General features: G+C 38.4%; 1 pseudogene; it reads right to left on the reverse strand.

Moving 5' to 3' along the window:
• Window positions 1-2,133: 2,133 nt before the first annotated feature.
• LOC105001934 lies at window positions 2,134-3,063 on the reverse strand (annotated as a pseudogene).
• Between the last annotated feature and the right edge of the window lie 3,030 nt (window positions 3,064-6,093).

The raw sequence follows: 6,093 nt of genomic DNA on the forward strand, positions 1-6,093 counted from the left end.
GTCGTGTGGCAAGCAAAGTGAACTTGGACTCAGTAACAAAACTAGTTGATGGTCTAGATTCTAATTGTGCTGATATTAAAATGTATTTAATAGTCAATGTATAGCTATAAGAGTAAGACGATCTCACTGAAATCTGTCTTCTGCCCCGTCACGCCCTCCTGAAGCACACCACTCATATATAGACTACTTAAACTCCCTGGGGACACACAAAGCGATTTAGTCAAAAAAGCATAGCTCTCGCCTGTGGGTCAAGACTGACCTAGATATGCAACAAAGTCAGTACTGAACTTCCATGGGTAAGAGGCAAACGGATCCCCACACCCTGAAGCATCAACATACAGCTGCAGTACCCTTATTCAACAGACAATAGTATTTTCATGGATATTAAGAAGAAAATGGTACAAGGTGGACAAAGTATCACACTAAAGTTAAGCTTTAAATAAATATTTGCCAAAAGGATTTCCATACCGTTTCAAGTATTAACTTGAGTATTGATGTGCTTTAAAAAGCAAACAGACAATAACAAAACAAATCAAGAAGGGATCAAAACATAAAATTCTGAAATGAAACCTGAATCTAAAGAAGATAATACAGTGGAGCTGGATTCAACTTAGGTTAATTAAATAATTATCATTGTTACAATATGAAGTGACAGCAAATATCACAATGTTAATAAGTGAAAAATTTAAGACAACTGTACAAGAACAAACAGGTAATTTTAACAGATCTTTACATAAAGTGGCAGAGTCAGATGATATCCATTACAGCTGACCTTTGCACAGAGCAACAGTTAGGTGCTCTGACCCTCCGTGGGACCTCAAAACTGCAAAATACACATATTCTTCAATGAAGATCTGTATGTCTTCCTTGGGAAAATGCCTATTGAATATTTTCAGCCTACATTTAATAGATTATTTGTTTTTTAATATTAAGTTGATTCAATCCTTTATATTTTTGGATAGCAATCCCTTATTGGATATATACATTATAAATATATTTTCCCATGGATAGTTTGTTTTATTGGTGCTTTCCTTCATTGTGCAAACAAATATACTCCATTTGTTTATTTTTATTTCCCTTGCCTGGGGAGATATATACAAAAACATTGCTAAGATTACTCTCAAAGAAGAATCACCTATGGTTTCTTGCAGCTTATTGAATAACTTCATGACATTTTCTTGAATTCTCTATTTGATAACAATCTTCCATGACATTAAGATTGGTTTCTGGAAAATTATCATTTTATATTTTCAAATTTTTTTAGAGTATAGTTGACTTACAGAGTTATTAGATCCTCCTGTACAGTAAAATGTATCAGTTACATATATATATATACACACACACACACACAATATGTCACGTGAAAGATCTTTTGGCCAAAACAGACCATGTGTGTGTGTGTGTATATATATATGTGTATATATATATATTATATGTACATGTATGTGTGTGTGAGTGTGTGTATTGGAGAAGGAAATGGCAACCCACTCTAGTATTCTTTCCTGGAGAATCCCATGGACAGAGGAGTCTGGCGGGCTACAGTCCATGGAATCACAAGGGTTGGACACGACTTAGCAACTAAACCACCACCATATATGTCTGTATATAGAAAGGGTCACAAGTTGACCCTTGAACAAGAAAATTAAGGGTTCTGACTCTTCATGGTCAGAAATCCTCCTGTAACTTGACAGTTATTTTTCTATATCACTGACACAACCAACTGTAATAAAAATAATATAAATCATCTTGGTTGTTAAGTGTATTTTTAAATGAATAATGCAACTCATAACTATTACTTCAGGGAAATAGAAAAATTACTTGAGATGACTGTCATTTAAGAAGTAATAATTCTTAATAAATCTATGATGCCCCAACAAATAATGGAATCTATAAACATTTTTGACCCAAAGGTAGGAAAATTTTGAAGAAGGAAAAAACAAAATGGTCTATGTATAAGACTGAGGGAAAAGCTTAATAAAGAGAGTTCCTAAAATTGCATCAAGATGCTGAATCCAAAGATGAAAAGAAAAATGGAAATCCTGGGAAACAAGTAGAAGGAGAAAATTTTATTCCACTATGATCAAAGAATCACTAATTCTGGTTCAGAGGCTTTGAGCTATGCAATCCAGGGTACTAGGGTATTTGGTCTTTTAAAGTTGGCATGAAGTAGAATCTCTTCAGAGCCCCCTTTATATCTTGATTTCTCAGACTGTAGATAAAGGCATTAAGCAGGGGTGTGACCACTGTGTGCATCACCGAGGCAATTGTACTTGAATGTGAGGTGTGGGTAGCACCAGAGCTAAGGTACACTCCTAAGGCTATAAAATAAAATAAGGAGACAACCAAGAGGTGGGACACACAGCTAGAAAATGCTTTATACTTTCCCTGAGCTGATATGATTTTACATATGCAGGAAACTATTTTAGAATAAGAGTAAAGGATACCAGCAAAAGGACCACCACCCATCAGGACAGCTGCAAAATACATCACTGTGTTATTAAGAAAGTTGTCAGAACAGGCAAGTTGTACCACCTCAAGGAGTTCACAGAAAAAGTGGGGGATTTGTAGAACTGGACAGAAGGACAATTGCAGCACCATTAAGCTATGTAGCAAGGGATACGAGGCAATCAGCACCCAGGATATCAGAACCAGCAATACACAGAGATGGGAGGTTATGATGACCATGTAGTACAAAGGTGGCAGATGGCCACATACCGATCATAGGCGATCACACTCAGGAAAATGTCATCTAACTCTGCAAAGAGAATATAAAAATACATCTGGGTATACACCTTTGCTCTGCATCTGGATGTTCCACAGCATCTTTGGGATGGTGGTGGAGGTGACACAGATGTCTACAATAGACAGGTTGGAGAGGAAGAAGTACATGGGGGTGTGGAGCTGGGAGTCTGAGATGACGGCCAAGATAATAAGTAGGTTTCCAAATACAGTGATCAGGTACATGGTGAGGAAAAGTCCAAATATGAGGGGCAGTAGTGCTGGTTCATTTGAAAGTCCCAGAAGAAGAAATCCAGAAATTTGTGTGTTGTTGCTTGGTCCCATGGGGTGCAGGTGACTACCAGGAAGAAGAAAAATAACATGACTAATTTTCACACAAACTGGCGTACTTCACATAGCTGAAACACTGCAATTTCTATTTGGCCCTCAAGAAATTGATGTTAATTATTTATAGGTAAGTTCTCTTTGAGGGTGTGTGTGTGTGTGTTCAGTCAGTTCAGTCATGTCCAACTCTGTGCAACCCCATGAACTGTAGCCTGCCAGGCTCCTCTGTCCATGGGGTTTCCCCAGAGTGGGTTGAATTCTGGAGTGGGTTGCCATGTCCTCCACCAAGGGTTCTTCAGAACCTAGGGATTGAGTCGGCATCTCCTACCCAGTTCCTGCAATGCGGGAGGATTCTTTAGCACTGAGTCACCCTGGGAGCCCCTTTGAGTGTATACTCCATTTCATCTCTGACTAGAAATGTTTGTCCGATTCTCATCAGATTTGCAAAGAGGTCATACATCTAGAGCTTAATTTAGTGCTGACCATGTTCCAAGTACATGGAGCCAATAAGCATACTGTTTAAAAATAAATAAATAAGACTCTCATGATCCAAGGAGGGTGAATGAGGATATTCAAATAAAATGTGATAGAATATGTCAGAATGTGATAGATGCTATGAAGAAAACAAAGCCAGGTATAAGAGAGAGAGTGGTAGGAGGTGTTACTTTGTCCCGAGTGTTCAGGGAAGACCAGGGAATGAGTGAGATGATGTTTGAATACTTTCCTCCAGAAAGAGAGATAAGGAGCTAATGAGATGTCAGGAAAACTGTGAGCCTGCTACAGGGAGTTGCAAAGGACCTGAGGAAGATGCTTGTTCCATGTGTTCAAATGAAAACAAGGGAGCCAGTGGGGCAGAGGAATAATCAAGGGGGGGGAGTGATTAGAGATGGTGTCAGGGATGCTGAGGAGGAGCAAGGTGGCCTCCCTGCTACAGTTGACACTTCAGCACATAGAGAATCCCTCTTCCATGTGGTTCCTTGCACCTTATGAATTTAGTTGTAAAACCATCCTATGAATTATTCAGATACCCTACTTAGTCCCATCAGTTGAGTGAATTATGACTTCTGTATTATAAATCATCTTAATATATGAGTTCAGGTGCCTCCGCTTTAAGAACCATTTTCCCTTCACAAGGAAGGGCACGTACACACACACATATACACACACTCACAATCGTGTCTTTCTGGTTGTGGTACAACCATCATTGGCTACCCAGATCCACCCTCCTTAGGCTATAAGTGTTTACAGATTGGCTGGTCAGATCAAATTATCATTCTCTGAAAGAATACATAATTGTTACCCAAAAATTCCAGTTTATAAACTTCCCATGAAACAATAAACTTGGAGTTCACTTTTGGTATGGCCAATTTCTGCTTAGTATTTAGAAAAGAATGAAAAGTATGAGAGTGAAAGAAAGAGAGAGAAATGAAATGGACATTTGGACACTAAGGGGAAAAATATCCAATAAGCTCAAATGACCACTGAGACAATGAAATAAAGAAAAGTTTCCCTGCTTCATCAATATTTCAACTCCAGTGACATCTCCTTGATACCCAGAAAAAATAATACAGAAAAATATATTTCTGCCAAGGACATAAACAGTGATATAGATATGACTTGAAAGATCTTACAGTGTGAATATCCTAAGAGGAAAATAAAAAATTTGAACATAAACTACCAATTTAAAATCAGAAATAGACAAAATACAGCAGAAATTGGACATATTTTATCTGAAGCATATAAAACAGTACAAGGTTTCTTTTCCTTAAGGACTTTACCTATTTGTTTCCTCCTTTTCATAAATAATACTTACTTTCTGACTATATTGGAAGCATTTTATGCCTTCTATTCCTACTAAAGGGATTTGTCTGGTGGCTCAGAAATCAAAGAATCTGTTTGTCAATGCAGGAGACAAAGGTTTGATCCCTGGAGTGGGAAGCTCCCTTGGAGAAGGAACTAGCTACCCACTCCAGTATTCTTGCCTGGGAAATCCCATTGACAGAGGAGCCAGGCAGGCTACATCCATGGGGTCGCAAGAGTTGGACACAACTTGTTGATGAAACCACCACAACCATACCATCTGAGATTCCAATATTACCATTTAATTGTCAACCTTGATGCTTGCATTTTCACTTCTTTAGTTTTAGATCATACATAAGTACATTAATATTAGGAAAACCATAAAACAACTACAATGACCTCTGGCCTCTGGGCTATCAAAGATTGGTCCTCAGGTGACCTGAACTACACACTCCTGGTTTCCATCCTCTCTAATGCTGCCCTGCAGTGTCTGTGGAGCTCTCAGACTCACCTGCCTGCAGATTTTATCACTTCTTCCCTTAGAAGTCAAAATTCCTCCCTAAATGATTACTGATGCAGACAGAATTTTGTCCCCAAATATGAAAACAGGAAGTGATGAAATCAAGCATTGACTCCCAGACAGATGTAGAACTTCAAAAGCAAGAACCAGGTCCTCCCCAACCAAAATGGTAGAAGCTGAGGGACGGCAGCAGAGGAGATATTTACAGCTTCCTGTGTAAGCTCATTAGGCATGTTTCCTCTGGTTACTCCAACCTCTAACTGCATGATTTCCTTCGGGGACACTTCTGGACAGAATGGATTTTTTTTTTTTCTGTCTGATTCACTGTTCCTAAGACACTACATTATAAGTTAGGTGAATTCATTTTTTATCACTCCTTCCCCTTTAATTATCTTGCTTCCAAAGCCCTAAGGTTCCCAGCATGTCATCACATCTCTGAGAACAAATTTTTCTTTAAACTGTAACACTGAGGATTTGTCTTGATTAGGTCCCTCTGATCTTTAATGCTTTGATTTGTGGCAGGGACAGAACAACTGAAATCTCTAAAAATTACTATTCTCCTCTTCAAAAAGGGGGATAACTTTCCCCTTTTTAGTATAAAACCATGGTTATTATACTCCTGGATCCATGACAGTTTCTCCAGGCCAATTAGAAATTTCCCAGTTATATCAGAAGTCAAGAACTATCATTTAGTCTGTCATTACTAAATG

Source organism: Bison bison, unplaced genomic scaffold, assembly GCF_000754665.1.
Source record: "Bison bison bison isolate TAMUID 2011002044 unplaced genomic scaffold, Bison_UMD1.0 scf7180017864386, whole genome shotgun sequence".
NCBI classification, from domain to species: Eukaryota; Metazoa; Chordata; class Mammalia; order Artiodactyla; family Bovidae; genus Bison; species Bison bison.